We start from the raw sequence: 19,214 nt of genomic DNA, 5'->3' as shown, positions 1-19,214 counted from the left end.
TAATGACAGAGCTTTTTTGGAGGCTCTAAGGGAGGATTTGTGAGCTATTTTTCTGGATTTTGAATGTCAAGAAAACTGCATAAATAAATTTCCATTTGAACAATGACTTTCCAAAACGCTGTCATCTGTCCTGGAACACTCCTACTAGAGGCCCGTGACTCTCCTCACTAACAGATACCAGAAATTCATCTGTGAGCCTAAACTCCAAATCAATTTTTCAAAATTGCCAGATTCCTGCAAAACATTTGTCTCAGCTCAAAGCATACCCTTATGTTCTTACATGGTCAATATTAACAAATAATTTTGGGCTAAATAAATAATTAAGCAAATTAATACAAATAGCAACAATAAATAAATAGTTAGCTAAATAAATTCCATCTGCATAAATCACTTGTTTACAGTTCTAGAATTTAAGATTTAGTAATTATACGTTCTATATTGACATGGAGTAAAATTTTAGGATTTTGCCCCAACTCCTGCTGTGCTTTCCCAGCACCACTCTAATCTAGACTCTGGTTTTCAGCATCTGCAGTCCTTGTTTTTACCGAGTTGATTTTAACCCTACTGTGAATCCTTTTGCAAGGATGCTTGCCTTGAAGAAGTTTTCCTCCTCCCTCTACAATAATCTCAGTGAGTCTCTACTTTCTCCCCACCCCCACCCCCTTTTATTTATCTCTCCACTCTGCAGGCACCCTGCCTCTATTCCTGATGAAGGGCTTTTGCCCGAAACGTTGATTTTCCTGCTCCTCAGATGCTGCCTGACCTGCTGTGCTTTTCTAGCACCCACTCTAATCTCGACTCTGGTTTCCAGCATTTGCAGTCCTTATTTTTACCTATCTTTTTAAACAGTTGAGTTTGAATTTCTGCTTTTGAAACAATAAACAGGTCGGCTGTTTGCAAGGAACTGGTTTTGCTAGCTTAAATGACCTAAGGGATTTGGGTTAAGCAATTGTGTCTGTTTAAATTAACATGAGGTGCAGTTCAAGGCTTGTTTGTCGGTATTAAGAAAATAAATAAAAGAGTTTTAATTTAGTAGTCTCAGTTCAGTATTCATCCTATATTTAAGCAAGAATCATGTATTTTTATAAGTTCACCAACTGACCTGATCAATTAAATCAAAACAATAGAACAAAACATATTTTAAAAGGACACTTTGATCATCTGCTATTTACATTTGAGCTTAATTACTTTAGTATCCTGGGAACACTGAGTTAAATGGTTTATGGCAGTTGATTTTATCAATAGAATAATTAATATTTTATGTACAACTACTCTATATCTACAAATATGTGTAACCAAATGAAATCCTAACTCCTGGATTCTGAAGGCGAAGAGGTGAACATTTGTTTTGCCTTAAATTACAGAGATGAGGATGACACTAGATGACCCTCATCTTAATCCAATGGAAAGAGTTTATCCAAATCTTTTCCTAATAAGAAATAAGATAATTTTGGAATTACGGATGAGGGGTGATTGAGGGACAATTCTTCTCAGATTTGATTTAATGTGATGTCACTTCAGAGACAGGAAAAGAAAAGCACAGCCTTTGCCAGCAACATTTAAGGAATACTTGGCCTTAAAATATAAGAAGCTTCCATATTGTCTTCACTGCTTGGTTGTTAAGTGTTTACACAATCTTACTTAATAAATTCTGCTTGTTTCATAAGTACTGGCCATTTGTTACTTGTTAGGTCAAGCACAACTGAGGATGCTGTTGTTACCAATTAAAAAATTAAAAATTAGAGTCTTTAATAAAAGGATATTATGCCTCAAACCCCCTCAAATTTAGACAATTGAAGTGGGAGATGGCACGGGGCAGGGTGACACTAGGCAAACGGACACACAAGATGGCCGCTGAGCCATCAGTTGGTCACTTGACACATAAGATGGCCGCTGGACTACAATATGGAGAGAGACAGCAGAGTAAATACAGACACTGGCAGCATCCGAGGAGCAGGAGAATCAACATTTCGGGCATAAGCCCTTCTTCAGGAATGAGGAGGGCTTATGCCCGAAATGTCGATTCCCCTGCTCCTCGGATGCTGTCTGGCTTGCTGTGTTTTTCTAGCACCACCTTTTTTGACTCTGGTCTCCAGCATCTGCAGTCCTCACTTTGTCCAAATACAGACACTGTCTGGGGCTACCAGAATGCCAGCACAATGCACTCACAACCTACTTCATTAGTTTAAGGTAGGTGGGGGAGAGAATACAAATGAGTAATATACACAGCCTGCCGAAGTGTTTGGGTCCAGTCGACACCTTTTATAGACATGCTAACAGATTGATACAGACTCAATACAGAGTGCTAATAGTAGGGCTGCAGTAATCGTCCTTCTCAGGAAGAGCGATTAGCACTCATTACTCATAGTTTTTAGCAGCCTGACAATGACTGTGTCGAAACTATCAACGATTCACAATGGTTACCATAAACAAACTATGTTACAAAGACAATAATCTCATCACTGATTCATTGTATCACAAGATGTATAAAAGTATCTTGACATGTGCTCCGGGTCGAGAAAAGAATCACAGCTGACCACTGTGCTGTTGGTGTCTTTCTATCCCAGTAGCTCTGGTATTTCCTTGTGCAATAAACCTTGTCACTGAACCCCGACTCTGACCCGGAGACTGGTGATTTTCACCATAACACAATCAACCAGCAAACAGTTTTCAATTTTTCAAGTCATTTAATAAAAGAGATGTTTCATTAATTCTCATGTGGAAATGCACTAAATGTACACATTGATGCTTTCAAAATGGAATGCCCTGAGTCTCACTGTAAATAATCCCATGGGACAACTGTTTGAATGAAATAAATCTAAAGATTCTGATGGAAAATCAAGCAATACTATTTTTCCAGAAGAACATCCTAAAAGTCAAATAGTTGATTTGAAGTGCATCCCACTTAGTGAAGTCGTTTTTTATCTGAGAAGTGTAACTGAAATCATCGCACACGTACACAGAATAGGAAGAGGTGCGACCCAACAGTGCAGAATTCTGACGTAAAACTTCATGAATTGCGCAAACAAACTGAGTAGGCACTAACAGTGCACAATGTAAATCCTGATATACAAACTGTATCACAACATTATAAACTTGCCTTAACATTTTGTTGGGAGAAAGTGAGGACTGCAAATGCTGGCGATCAGAGCTGAAAATGTGTTGCTGGAAAAGCGCAGCAGGTCAGGCAGCATCCAAGGAACAGGAGAATCACCATTTCGGGAGGTGAATCTTTTTTTTAGCCCCTTTCCTGTGTCCTCTTAAAAGGAAAAAATACAAAATGCATCTGCAGTTGAAATGTAATCCACAAGTGATGGCCTGCTGTTGAACAAGGGATCATCAGCTCTCTATTATCCTTTTAGTCACACATCACAGTCCAGTTTGTTTGAAGTTTCTCTTGTGAATTACATGTGCAATATTCCATGATCTTAAAACCCGAAATGTCGATTTTCCTGCTCCTTGGATACTGCCTGACCTGCTGCGCTTTTCCAGCAACACATTTTCAGCTCTTAACATTTTGTTGCTCAAGCTATTTTATTGCCTGCCATCTTTTGTCTATATTTCATCCACAACAATCTTGATATTTTGCACAGTTGAACAGTTTTAAAACAAATAAGAATATGTAATAGTGTTATGATAATGGATCAGAACCCCAAAAGACTGTTTTTACTCTTAATTCCAAAATGTATTGCTTCTTAAAAAAATTGTAACAAAAAAAACTGCAGATTAAATTCACTGACTGACTGGCAAAGTCCTGTGTTAAGATCATAGAATATTGCACATGTAATTCACCAGAGAAACTTCAAACAAACTGGACTGTAATGTGTGACTAAAAGGATAATAGAGAGCTGATGATCCCCTATTCAACAGCAGGCCATCACTTGTGGATTTTTTTTCAACTGCAGATGGATTTTGTATTCCTGTTAAGAGGACACAGGAAAGGGGCTAAAAAAACAAGATTCAGCTCTAATAGTATGAACTAGTAAGACTGCATTCAAGTGACAGCATGCTGTAAAATCACAGTTGAAGAACTGTTTCCAAGTTACCCCTGTGTTGCAGACGCAACGTCTCTCACTCCAAATTCTGCTTACCAACTGAAAAAAAAGGTATCAAGACTAAGGAACTTAAATCAGCCCCCAAAACCAAGCATTTCAAAATTTGTTTGTTCAACTGCCACCATCAACACTCCCAGTGAAAAGGAAAGGAAAAAGGTGATGAGAGAGTGGGGAGGGAGAGAAAGAGAGATAATCAAGAAATAAGAGGTACAGAACAGTGAAAGAAATTTTAAAAAGGGATAAATAAAATAAATGAAATAAAATTATGGAGCAGAATGAAAACAGAGGGATCAAGATGGGATAATCATCTGAAGTTGTTGAGTTCAATGTTGAGACCAGCAGGCTGTAATGTGCCTAGTCGGAAGATGAGATGCTGTTCCTCCAGTTTGCATTGAGCTTCACTGGAACATTGCAGCAGGCCAAGGACAGACATGTGGGCATGGAAGCAGGATTGTGTGTTGAAGTGCCAAGCCACGGGAAGGTCCGGGACCAGATTGCATACAGAAGGAGGACAAGGCTGTTGGGTAGGCAGGAAAGTGGTGTTAACACTCTCATTGAAAGGCAGAGCAGGCATAAGGAGTCAAATAGTTTCCATCTACTCTGATTTCTATGCACTTATATATGAGTAGGTGTAGGCCACATGTCTCATCGAGCATGTTCCATCATACAGTAGGATCTTGCTTGTACTTCTACATCACAACCATTTTCTCACCTATCTCCACATCCATTAAACTCTTAATGTACAAATCCTATCAGTCTTATTATTTAATGTGCTAAATGGCAAGAGACACATGGCTTAAAGAATTCCAAGGATTTGCAATTCTCAAATTTAAATATTTTGCCTTAACTCAGTCTTAGATGGCCAATCCCAAACCCCTTACTTATCATGTGTACTTACAAAAAAAATGAAATACCTCAAGAATGTTATTTACACCGGCCTTAGCAATTAAGATGGCAATAGATTCAACAATGGAGAAAAGTCTTAATCAATGTAGCTTTTAAGATACAACTTGCAATATGATTAGTAAGATTCTTCATTCTTTTCATAACACTCTTTGTGATCTCCAGGCCTAGTAAATAAATACTAAACTTTAAAATCAATGATAAGCTGTTTAAAAAAATAAACAGTAGCTTGAATTATGTTAGATAGCACTTCTCTTCAATTACATTAAGCACTGAAATTATGAAGTATGTTTCACAGCCTTGGAAACAACTAAAGCATGTGTGAGTGAATATGATGCACTCTCCAGTTAGTTTTAGATTTTATTCTCTGAAAGCCCCCCTAGCATGAAGGTTCAAAATACTTTTGAAATTCCTTCCCTAAAACTTCCCACCTTTCTATTGTCTGTAAAGATACTCCTTAAAACCGTAAAGATACTTCTTAACCAAGCTTTTAATCGATTCTCCACACAATTGATGTTGCTTGGTGCCATATATTATTTTATAATATTCTTATTGTGCAACTTGGGGGCGACTTAGTATGTTAAGGATATGATCCAAATGCAATTTGCTGTTATTATTCATTGTTAACAGATGGCACCTAGACCCAACAGTCTGGAATACCATTACCCAATTCTACATGCCCTGAAAGTCTGCTCTCAATTTCTACTCTCATTTCTCTTTCTTCCACCCAATACTGAATTCAAATTGTGATCTGTTTCCTAACTTCACAAGCTTATCTTCTCCCATGATCTTCTTTTGTTGTGTGTCTTGCCAAACGGTTTCCTAAAAACTATATTCATGAGATCCACAACACTTGCCCCCCATTTAGCTTGTCTATTACTACCTCAAATACTTATGAAGTTAATGAAGCAGAGTTGCTGCACTTGAAATCCATGCCATTTCATTATCTTCCTTTAATCTGTATATAAAGTAATAGTATCCTTAGGAGTAACTAAGATTTCCCAAACACAGGCATGAATCTCATTAGTGTTGTGGCACCTTTTAAAAATGGGTACTGTGCTGCCCACCTTCCAGTCCTTCAGCAGACTACACTAAACAGCACAATGAATTTTAATTTGATATCGGTTCAATTTTGACTCTCAGTATTTCTGGAGATATTCCAATGAATAAGTATTATCAGATCAGCCATGACCTCATTCAATGGCAGAGCAGACTCAGTTGACTGAATGACCTACTTCTGATCTTTTGTTTTGTGGTCTTATGGTCTTGCAGGTGGTTCATCTTCCTTTAGTGTACTAACTTATATCAATTCTCCTTTCATCCAGGATAACATTAATAATCTAACCTTCAATCACATTATGATTGATATCCATTCCAATACCACTTTCCTTGCTAAGTGATATGATTATTAAATATATCTGCCAGCTTTTGATCATTATTGAGAAGATAAAAATTATCTCTTTTCACAGGTCCTGTTTTACTTTTAACAATACTCTTTTTATGCATCTACTTGTAAAGTACTTCAAGGTTCCTATTAATGCTTTTGATTTATTTTCCTCATATTAGCTTTTGTTTTATGTATTCGGGGCTGTGGGTTTCACTGACTGAGGTAGGGTTTACTGCCTATTTCTCCATGGGGAGTGGCACAGTGCTCAGTGATTAGTACTACCATCTGACAACACCAGGGACCCGAGTTCAATTGCATCCTCTGCTGACTGTCTGTGTGGAGTTTGCACACTCTTTGGGTGTTCCGGTTTCTTCCCATAGTCCAAAGATGTGCAAGTTAAGTGGTTTGGCCATGATAAATTGCCCCGTTGTGTCCAGGGATGTGTGGGTTAGGTGTGTTAGCCATGTAAAATATAGGGGGTGGGATCGTCTTCAGTGAGACAGTGTAGATTTGGTAAGCTCAACGACCTGTTTCCACAATGTAGGAACTCTATGACTAGTTTTCCTGGATAAGATGGTGGTGAACTACCTTTTTGAACCATGGCAGTCCATTTAGTGTCAGTACACCTACAGTACAGCTACGAATGGAGTTCCAGACTTTTGACACAATGACAGTAGAATAATGGTGCTATATTTAATTTTTTTTAGATTATTTACAGTGTGGAAACAGGCTCTTCAGCCCAACAAGTCCATACCGACCCGCCGAAGCATACCCACCCAGACCCATTCCCCTGCACCTAACACTACGGGCAATTTAGCATGGCCAATTCACCTAACCTGCACATTTTTGGACTGTGGGAGGAAACCGGAGCACCCAGAGGAAACCCACGCAAACACGGGGAGAATTCCTGAGGCAGGAATTGAACCCGGGTCTCTGGCGCTGTGAGGCAGCAGTGCTAACCACTGTGCCACCGTGCCGCCTCAGGCCAGCAAGTGGCTTGGGAGGAACTTGCATGTGGTGGACTTCCAATGTATCTACTGCTCCATCTTTTGAGACAGTAATGGTTGCTGGTTTGGAAGGTGTTGTCTGAAGAGTTTTGTGAATTTGTGCATTGATTCCTGTAACTGTATACACTAACACCATGAGTTGATGGTGGATGGACTTATATTTGTGGATGTGGTGCAATCAATTGCTTTATCCTGCATGATGTCAAGGTTATTTAGTGTTATTAGAACTGAACTCATCTAGACAAGTGGGGATTTTTTCTTATCCTACTCTTAATGTCTATATTCTACATAAATATATTTTTCATTGTTCTTCAGCATTTTTGTAATTCATCATCATTTTTCAATAGTACATCTTCAACAGTAGTTCTTACAATTTTGTATATCAATCTAAAATGACTTGTAATACTTTTATTTAATGGAATATACTAGTCTCCTACTCTTGCAAACAGCTACCCAGCTCTGAAAAGAAATAAGAAAATTTTATCTGAAGTTTTAAAGTTCACCATTTTGTGTCTTTTGGTAAACAACCAAATACCTGTGATTTTGTTTCTGAGTAAGTATTCTCTCATTCACCAAGCTACAATTCATGCTTAATGGGAAGCAATTGTATGCTCAAACAACCTTCAGTCAAAAGTCACTGCTCTGGGAAAGATACAAAGTCCAAGGTCAGGTTTCCAGATGTTCAAACAAACACATGTCATCTAAAGGCAGGTAAATGAAGTTGAAGTTCAGATTAGCCAACATGGCTTTGCATGTGTTTCGCTAACTCTAATGAGTTTTTTGAAGAAATAACAAAGAGGATTAATGAAGACAGAACAGTGGATGTGACCCATATGGACTTCAGTAAGGCTTTCGACAAGGTTCCACATAGTAGGCAAAAGTGAGGACTGCAGATGCTGGAAATCAGAGTCTAGGTTAGAGTGGTGCTGGGAAAGTACAGCAGATCAGGCAGCATCCGAGGAGCAGGAAAATCGACGTTTCAGGCAAAAGCCCTTCATCGGGAATGAAGGCAGGGAGCCTACAGGGTAGAGAGATAAATGGGAAGGGGGTTGGAGCTGGGGAGAAGGTAGCAAAGAGTACAATGGGTGGGTGGTGGGGATGAAGGTGATAGGTCAGAGAGGAGGGTGGAGCGGATTGGTGGGAAGGAAGATTGGCAGGTAGGACAGGTCATGAGGATGGTGCTGAGCTGGAAGTTTGGAACTGGGGTAAGGAGGGGAAATGAGGAAACTGGTGGAGTCCACATTGATGCCCTGGGGTTGAAGTGTCCCAAGGTGGAAGATGAGGTGTTCTTCCTCCAGGCGTCAGGTGGTGAGTGAATGGTGATGGAGGAGAGGCCCAGGACCTGCATGTCCTCAGCAGGGTGGGAAGGGGAGTTGAAAAGTTGGGCCACGGGGTGGTGGGGTTGATTGGTGCAGGTGTCCCGGAGATGTTCCCTCATAGTAGACTGGTCAGTAAGGTTAGATCACATGGAATACAGGGAGAACTAGCCAATTTGATACAGGACTGGCTTGAAGGTAGGAGACAGAGGGAGATAGTAGAGGGTTGCTTTTCGGACTGGAAGACTGTGACCAATGATGCGCCACAAGGATCGGTGCTGGGTCCATTACAGTTTGTCATTGTTATAAATAATTTAGATGTGAATATAGGAGGTATGGTTAGTAAGTTTGCAGATGATACCAATATTGGGGATGCACAGGACTGTGAAGATGGTTGGGACCTTGATCAGATGGGCCAATGGGCTGAGGTGTGGCAGATGGAGTTTAATTTAGATAAATGTGAGGTGCTGCATTTTGGAAAGGCAAATCAAGGCAAGACTTATACACTTAACAGTAACGTTTTTTTGATTAGATGATTAGATTCCCTACAGGGTGAAACAGGCCAAACCACCTTCCGAGGACCCCTTCGCCCACCTCCAACACACTGCATCCACCTGGACACCCCGCGTTGGCCTATTACCTGCCCTCGACCTCCTCATTTCCAACATTAACCGGGACATTAACCGCCTCAACCTGTCGACCTCCTTCCCCCACTCCAACCTCTCACCCTCACAACGTGCAGCCCTCCAATCCCTCTGCTCCAATCCCAATCTCCACCATCAAGCCAGCGGATAAAGGGGGCACAGTGGTAGTCTGGTGCACTGACCTCTACACTGCTGAAGCCAAACGTCAACTCGAGGACACCTCTTCCTACTGCCCCCTCGACCATGACCCCACCCCCCCATCACCAAACCATACAGAACCTCATCACCTCAGGAGATCTCCCACCCACAGCTTCCAACCTCATAGTCCGGGAACCCTGCACTGCCCGGTTCTACCTCCTTCCCAAGATCCACAAGCTTGACCACCCTGTCCGACCCATTGTCTCAGCATGCTCCTGCCCCACTGAACTCATCTTTACCTACCTCGACAATGTCCTATCCCCCCTAGTCAAGGAACTCCCCACATACGTTCAAGACACTACCCACGCCCTCCACCTCCTCCAAGACTTCATTTCCCTGGCCCCCAACGCCTCATCTTCACCATGGATATCCAATCCCTCTACACCTCCATCCGCCATGACCAGGGCCTCCAAGCCCTCCGTTTTTTCCTCTCCAGACGTCCCCAACAGTACCCTTCCACCGACACGCTCATTCGTTTGGCCGAACTGGTCCTCACCCTTAACAATTTCTCCTTTGAATCCTCCAGATCAAAGGGGTAGCCATGGGCACACGTATGGGCCCCAGCTATGCCTGTCTCTTTGTTGGCTACGTAGAGCAGTTGATCTTCCGTAATTACACCGGCACCACTCCCTACCTCTTCCTCCGCTACATTGATGACTGCATTGGCGCCATCTCGTGCTCCCGTGAGGAGGTTGAGCAATTCATCAACTTCACCAACACATTTCACCCTGACCTTAAATTTACCTGGACCATCTCTGACACCTCCCTCCCCTTCCTGGACCTCTCCATCTCCATTAATGACGACCGACTTGACACTGACATTTTTTACAAACCCACCGACTCCCACAGCTAACTGGATTACACCTCTTCCCACCCTACCTCTTGCAAAAATGCCATCCCGTATTCCTAATTCCTCCGCCTCTGCCGGATCTGCTCCCAGGAGGACCAGTTCCACCACAGAACACACCAGATGGTCTCCTTCTTTAGAGACCGCAATTTCCCTTCCCATGTGGTTAAAGATGCCCTCCAATGCATCTCATCCACATCCCGCACCTCCGCCCTCAGACCCCACCCCTCCAACTGTAACAAGGACAGAACGCCCTGATGCTCACCTTCCACCCTACCAACTTTCGCATAAACCAAATCATCCACCGACATTTCCGCCACCTCCAAACAGACCCCACTACCAGGGATATATTTCCCTCCCCACCCCTTTCCGCCTTCCGCAAAGACCGTTTCCACCACGACTACCTGGTCAGGTCCACGCCTCCAAACAACCCACCCTCCAATCCTGGCACTTTCCCCTGCCACTGCAGGAACTGTAAATCCTGCGCCCACACCTCCTCCCTCACCTCTATCCAAGGCCCTAAAGGAGCCTTCCACATCCATCAAAGTTTTACTTGCACATCCACTAATATCATTTATTGTATCCGTTGCTCCCGATGCGGTCTCCTCTACATTGGGGAAACTGGGCGCCTCCTAGCAGAGCGCTTTAGGGAATATCTCCGGGACACCCGCACCAATCAACCACACCGCCCCGTGGCCCAACATTTCAACTCCCCCTCCCACTCTGCTGAGGACATGGAGGTCCTGGGCCTTCTTCACCGCCGCTCCCTCACCACCAGATGCCTGGAGGAAGAACGCCTCATCTTCCGCCTCGGAACACTTCAACCCCAGGGCATCAATGTGGTTTCAACAGTTTCCTTATTTCCCCTTCCCCCACCTCACCCTAGTTCTAAACTTCCAGCTCAGTAACTGTCTCCATGACCTGTCTGGACTTGTCCTACCTGCCTATCTCCTTTTCCACCTATCCACTCCACCCTCTCCTCCTTGACCTATCACCTCCATCCCCTCCCCCACTCACCCATTGTACTCTATGCTACTTTCTCCCCACCCTCACCCTCCTCTAGCTTATCTCTCCACACTTCAGGCTCACTGCCTTTATTCCTGATAAAGGGCTTTTGCCCGAAACGTCGATTTCGAAGCTACTTGGATGCTGCCTGAACTGCTGTGCTCTTCCAGCACCACTAATCCAGAACCTTCAGCCCAACAAGTCCACACCGACCCTCCAAAGAGTAACCCACCCAAACCCATTTCCCTCTGACTAATGCACCTAACACTGTGGACAATTTAACATGGCCAATTCACCTGATCTGCACATCTTTGGACTGTGGGAGGAAACCGGAGCACCCGGAGGAAACTCTGAGGAGTATTCCTGAACAAAGAGATCTTGGATTGCTGTTTCGTAGTTCCTTGAAAGTAGAATCACAGATAGACAGGATAGTAATAAACTTGCTTTTATTTGTCCGTGTATTGGGTATCGTAGTTGCAAGTATCCAGGACATTGTTTAGACCACGTTTGGTATACTGCATTCAATTCTGGTCTCCCTGCTCCAGGAAAGACGTTGTGAAACTTGAAAGGGTCCAGAAAAAAATTACAAGGATGTTGCAGGGTTGGAAGGTTTGAGTTATAGAGAGAGGCTGAATAGGCTGGGGCTGTTTTCCCTGGAGCATCAGAGTTTAAGGGGTGACTTTATAAAAGTTTATAAAATCCTGAGGGTCATAGATAGGGTGAACCAAGGTCTTTTGTCCACGGTAGCAGAGTCTAAAGCTAGAGGGCATGGGTTTAAGGTGAGAGGGGACAGACTTAAAAGTGACCTTTTCACACAGAGGATGGTGCGTGTATAGAATGAGCTGCCAGAGGAAGTGGTGGAAGCTGGTACAATTACAACATTTAAAAGGCATCTGGCTGGTTACATGAATAGGACTGATTTAGAGGGACATGGGCCAAATGCTGACAAACAGGATTAGATTAATTTAGGATATCTGGTTGGCATGGATAAATTGGACTGAAGGGTCTGTTTCCATGACTGTACAGCTCTAAGATTGTATGACTCTAAAACCAACAAAATTTTTTTTAAAAACTCATTGTAAAATTATCATTTACATCAAAATCTGGAAGACTGGGTTTTTCAAAATCTTTCCAAAGCTTATGATTTGGATGGTAAGATGATCTACAATGGTAAGATGCTAATGGCAATGTCATGTGTAACAAAGTGATTGTATCTGGGGAGGGACAGCTATAAGAACAGGGAAGACAGTTACAATAAGTTATACAAACAAACTGCAGAAAGCAAGCTTTTGATTTACACATTTGCAATTCTATAATGGTGTTTTTTAAAATTCTATTTGCAGATTTTATAAAACAATGTAAACTTTGCTTGTAATGTCACAAGTTCTGGTTTTTTTGCTGTATCTGAATCTCTGATCTTTTGCACTTGGAAATTTTTTTAACCTTATTTTCCCTTTAATTTCTCTCATCAAAATATTATCATACAAGTGTTCATAATTACTATCTCACTTTTAGGCAGCATGTTTCTGTTCCTCTTTGTTTGCTCTGCTTTTTCCCCTCTTATCTCCATCAGAAGTGTTACAGTATAAATTCACTCATTTATTCAGTCTCATTTCAATTAATACCTGGCAGAATCATTTGCTAAAACCTTATTTTGTCCAATTAATTAATTAATAATCAGCATTTCAACTCACAAACACCAACTTTCTTATAAAGGAAATGAAATGAAATGATGTTTTACCAGGCAACCAAATCTTCAGCATAATTTGTTTTAAACTATTTGCTTGTTTTAGATCGAGGTAGTATTGTAGCCAAGGGCAATCAGCTATTTGTGATTCTACAATTTTTCCTTGTGAATGTGGTGGTTTCAGGAACTTGTTGACTTAGTTCCAATCCACATATCCAAAGCACCAACAACCAACTTGCACAAAACAAGTGCCACAAGAGGAGTTTAGCTAGACATGACTTGAAAAGTACAGAGATACATGGACTAAGTAAAAGGAAAGTATCAATCTCAGTAATTCCTCAGAAAAGCAGAATGGAATAATGTTTTCACCATAGTCTAGATAGTATTAAATCAATGAACAGTAACTTTGTCACTTGATGAAAACTGCCAGCACAACTGCTCTTACCAGTTCTGCAGGAATGATGATTCATGGACAATGCTTCATTGTCAGTTTAATTTTTACAGTTTTGGCACTCTAAGCTGTTTTCAAGAACCTTGGTATGTTTTCAGACATTAATTCCAGGTAAGTTTCATTACGCTCTGCTGATACCTCTTCAATCTGAAACCCATTAAAAAATGCCTTTGCGATCGAACAGATAATACATTAAATTACACACAATGCAGGACTAATCTTGATAGGTTCACATTCAATTGGCAACATAACTACAATTATACTTTTCCAATGTCACCTGACCAAAGGATAGGCTTTGTTACTTGTGACTCGCAGTTGAATTTAGGAATTGCAATATACCAAATCTACCTAAGATAGCATGAAAGAAAGGAAAAGGCTTAACAATATGCTCATAAAACTTTGAAGCTGGCAGGATAGGTTAGTAAAGCTGTTAATTATACATATGGAACCCTAAAAGTTTTAAACAGAAGCACAGTGTACAAAATCTAAGGGAATAAGTGATCCAGAAAATGCCAGCAAAACCCAATGGGTCCGACAACATCTGTGGAGAGAGAAACAGAGTTAACATTCTGAGTTCAGTATGACTCTTCTTCAGGAGTGCTTAGAGAAGAATCATACTGAACTTGACATGTTAGCTCTGTTTCTCATTCCACTAATGCTGCCAGATGTGCAGAGTTTCTCCAGCATTCTCTAAGTTTGTTTCAGATTTCCAGCATTCGCAGTATTTTGCTTTGATTAAAGGAATTAAGCGAAATTGATATCAAGGGTGATGAGAGCATAGTGGTAATGTCACTGGACAAGTAGAGGCCCAGGCTTACCATTGGGACCATTAGTTCAAATTAAATTTGATTTCAGTTAATAAATCTGATCTAGCCCCAGTCATGACCCAATAATCAATTATTTGATTCACTAAATTACTTCAGAGGAATACAATTTGCTATCCTTGAATGGCCTACATAGAGCCATACAGCATGGAAACAAACCCTTCGATCCAACTTGTCCACGCTGACCAAGTTTCCTAAACTAAGCTAGTTCCATTTGCCTGCATTTAGCCCATAACCCTCCAAACCTTTCCTCTTCATGTAGCTGTCCAAATGGCTATTAAATGTTGTAGTTATACCTACATCCAACACGTCCTTTGGCAGTTCATTCCACTTATGAACCAATCTCTGTTTGAAAAAATTGCCCGAAGTCCCTTTTAAATCTTTCTCCTCTCATCTTAAAATTATGCCTTCTAGTTTTGAACTACCCAACCCTGGGGAAAAAAACTTTGTTATTCATCATATCTCGTCCCTCAATCATATGAACCTCTAGAAGGTCACCCCATGTGACTCCAGACACACAATAATGTATTTGACTTTTAGCTGCCCTCTGAAATGGCCTAAAAACATATGCTGGCCCTCTTGGCAATACCCGCATCCCACGAATGAAAACAGAAACATGATCTACAGCTTGCAGGTAACTGCAGCGTCATTGCCCACTCTACACTAATTTGCAAGACAATCTTATGATAAACATACAAACAAGGAACAAGTTTAGGGCATTCAGTCTTTCAAGTCTGCTTTGCCATTCAATAAGATCATGGCTGATCTGATTTTAACTTCAACTTCACATTCTGCACATCCCCAATAATCTTGCACTCCCTTATTAATCAAGACTATATCTACCTCAGCCTTAAAAATAATTGAAGATTCTGCATCCACCACCTTTTGAGGAAGAGAATTCCAAAGATTTTCAACCATCCACGAGAAAAAAAAATCCTCATCTCTGTCTTAAATGGCTGACTCCTTATTTTAAACTATCACCCAGATTTTCCAACAAGAAGGAATATCTTCTCAGCATCCACCTAGTCAAGTCCCCTCAGGATCTTATAATTTTCAATTAAATCAGCTCTGAATTCAGAGAATGCAGGCCTAGCCTGACTAGCCTTTCTTTCTAATAAAATCCATTCATTCCAGGTATAATTTTGTAAACCTTCTCTGAACTGCTTCCAACACATTAATATCCTTCCATGACTACAGTGACCAGTATTAGATGCAGTACTGCAGGTGCAGTCTCTCAATGCTCTGTATAACTGAGGCATAACTCCCTACTCCTAGTAATAAAACATAGTTCTATTAGCTTGTCCGATTACTTCTTAATGCTCTATGCGCATGCTAACTTTGTGCAATTCATGCATTAGGACACCCAGATTTCTCGGTACCTCTCACCATTTAGATAATATACATGGTTTTTATTCTTTCTGCTAAAATGGGAAATTTCACACTTTCCTACATTGTACTCCATTTGTAAGATCTTTGCCCACTCACTTAACCTATCTATATTCCTTACATTATCTTCACAACTCAATTTCATACCTTCTTTGTCTCATCAGCAAACTCAGCTTCCATACCTTTGGTCCCTTCATCCATATCATATATATAAATTGTGAAGAGTTGAGGCACCAGCACTGACCTCTGTGGTATACCATTCATGTCATCCTGCCAGGAGAAAGTGAGGACTACAGATGCTGGATCAGCTGGAAAAAGAATTCCAACACTCTGCTTCTTATTAGTCAGTCAACTTTCTATCCATGTCAATATGTTTCTCTTTACACCACGAGCTGTAAATTCCTGAAATAACTTTTGATATAATTCCTTATCAAATGCCTTCTGGAGATCTAAATACAATAAACCACTGGTTCCCCTTTATCTACAGCACAAATTACTTCTTCAAAGAACTCTAATGAAGTAGTTAAATATGATATTCCTTTGACAAAACTATGTTGGCTACATTTGAATACCTTGTGCTTGTCCAAATGCCTGGTTGTCACTTCTTTAATAATAGCTTCTAACATTTTCCCTACGACAGGTGTTAAGCTAATTGGCCTGTCATTTCCTGATTTCTGCCTCTCTTCCTTTTATAATAAAGGAGTTATTTTCCAATCTAAAGGAACATTCCCTGAGTTTTGGAAAATTAAAACCAACACATCAACTATCTCACAAGCTACTTATTTTAATGAATGAAATCCATCAGGTCCTAGAGACTTGTCAACTTGCAATTCCAACAATTTGTTTCAAACTGCTTCCCTAGTAATTGCAATTTTCTTGAGTTTCTACCTCACTTTCAATTCCTGATTTACACCAATTTGTGGGAAGCTACTTGCATCCTCTCTGGTGAAGATCAATGCAAAATATCTGTTCAACTCATCTGCCACCTCCTTATCCTCCCTTGCCAATTCCCAGACTCATTTCCTGTAGAACCAACAAATACTCTTCAAGTTGAATGCAAGAGAGTCATCCTGACTATGAATGTTGCAAAACAAATGACAAACAAGTCCTGGTTAGTCAAATACCAACCTCCCACATCTAGCGAAGGAGAAATCCTGGAATATATTAAGCACTTCCCATATCATGGTAGCCACCTCATCAAAAGGCCACTACAGATGCAGAGATTCAACACTGGATCAACTCCATTTTTTACAAACTATGGCAGTGAGAATCTGACAAGCAACCTCTCTGCAAGTCAAAAAACGCCTTTGTGTTCAGAACAGTTTTAATTAGGATAATTAATGTTAGGGCCTGGGTAGTGTTTTAGAATAGAGAAACCTAAGGGTTCAGATACATAATTCTTTGAAATTTGCGTTACATTTACACAGGGTGGTTAAGAAGGCGTTTAGCATGTTTGCCTTCATTGCTCAGTCTTTTGTGTACAGAATTGGGATGTCATGTTGACGTTGTGTAGGACATTGATGAGGCCTCTGCTGGGGTACTGTATCCAGATCTGGTCTCCCTGTTAAGAAGGATATTATTAAGCTGGAGAGGGTTCCAAAGAGATTTAGCAGGATGGTGCCAGGACGACAGGGTGTCATTTAAAAGGATAGGCTGGACAAACTGGCTTTTTCCACTATAATGTAGAAAGTTGAATTGTGACCTTATAGAGATTTATAAAAGCATGAGGGGCATAGCTAAAGTGAATAGCAATGGTCTTTCGAGAGTGGGGGGATTTCAAAACTAGGGGGCATATTTTTAAGAGGAGAAAATTTTTAAAAAGCCAAGAGAGGCAAATTATTTTCACAGAGTACTTCATATGTGGAATGGACTGCTAGAGGAAGTGATGGATGCAGATACAGGTACAAAGTTTAAAAGACATTTGGATAAATATATGAATAGGAAAAGTTTGGAGGGATTTTGGCCAACAGCAGGCATGTGGGATTAGCTTGGTTTGGGAACATGGTCAGCATGGACCAGTTGGACTGAATGGCCTGTCTTCATGCTGTATGACTCTATGATACCTTTGCAACAATGAAACCTGGATTGTGTATCAGTGGCACACACAGAAATTACACCAGCAATGCCTCTGCTGCATCCTCTGTTTCCAATTGGAGGACGGTCAAACAAATGCTCATATCCTTCTTGAAACCAGTTCCAAAAACCTTCAGCCAAAACTTGCAAAATTAACCATGATGAATTGGATTGTGCAACCGGATGGCTGAAAAGTGTCTACCCTGCCAGGTATAGATTCCTCAATTCCAAAAGGCCAGAGTTCCAGAGAAGGACAAAGCTGATGCTGCAAAGGCACTCTGAACTTCTCCTTCAAGCAAAACATCATTGGCATTCATTAATGGGATGAGCATGTTACCAATTGCTCAAAACACATAATTTATCCATCAAATATATTATCTTCCAGTCTAAACATCTTAATGATGAGGCAGGGAAGGAAAATAAATGGAAGCATTTCCTAAACTCAGGATCACATGATCTCACAGAGTGTCCTGTCCATATGCCCAAAGATTTGAGGGTTGAGAATTGGCCCTTTCAGTTATAAACTTGCAACCATGGGTAGATGTCCTCCCTAAATCAAAGGGCAGTTGATGACCATGACTCCTGAGTTTCCTATCTCCTACAAAAATGAAGGTAAAAATTAATTTAAAAAAACCTCTCTCATGATACACAACATGGACCATACCTAAAACAGCTGACACCACATTGCGACATCTCCACTAGCCACTTTGTCAGAAAGGAAAAAGTAGAACTTGTCACTGGTAAGTCTTAGAATGCACATTTGTGAATTTGGAGATTGTGTTCACAACACTTGAAAATTTAAAATAATTCAAACAACGCATGCACTACAGTCTATTCATTGTAGCACAAATTAATTTTCACATTGCAAAATATGAATATTTCCAAGAAAGTAGCTATTTATTTCTTCAAAATTTTGATTCAAATAAATTCAATTATTCAATTTTAAAACCAGGTGAAGTAAACCATTCAGCTCAGCCTGATTCTATCCTCATCTGATGTCAATATTTGCAGACATTTTCAGGATAGACCACTGGATACTGATCAGATATGGTCAACAAGACTGATCTTCAGTCTTTGATTTTCATAGAGTCATAGAGAAACAAGACTCTTCGGTCCAACCCATCCATGCTGACCAGATATCCCAATCCAATCTAGTTCCACCTGCCAGCACTCAGCCCATATCCTTCCAAACAGTGAAAGACAGTGACTCATTTATTGCTATGCTGTGTCGGCCAATATGTGCTGGCCAAAGTCTTAAAAACTGCAATGTGCCATTTGTAGTGATTTCGCTGGAAGAAAACATATTGGGGACAACAGTGGGGACAACTCTCTTTCTTTTACTTAAAATAATGCTGTAGAATATCTTGCAGTTCCTGGTACTGACAGTTTGGTTTAATTTTCAGAGGTTAGTGAATCTATAGAATTGTCTAC

At 40.8% G+C, this 19,214-nt stretch overlaps 1 pseudogene; it reads right to left on the bottom strand.

Annotated features, from left to right (window-relative positions):
• Positions 1-5,018: 5,018 nt before the first annotated feature.
• LOC140480215 (checkpoint protein HUS1-like) lies at positions 5,019-18,604 on the bottom strand (annotated as a pseudogene).
• Positions 18,605-19,214: the final 610 nt, after the last annotated feature.

This window comes from Chiloscyllium punctatum, chromosome 8 (genome assembly GCF_047496795.1).
Source record: "Chiloscyllium punctatum isolate Juve2018m chromosome 8, sChiPun1.3, whole genome shotgun sequence".
In the NCBI taxonomy this organism is placed as follows: domain Eukaryota; kingdom Metazoa; phylum Chordata; class Chondrichthyes; order Orectolobiformes; family Hemiscylliidae; genus Chiloscyllium; species Chiloscyllium punctatum.
This window is presented reverse-complemented; position numbering and strand designations above follow the sequence as displayed.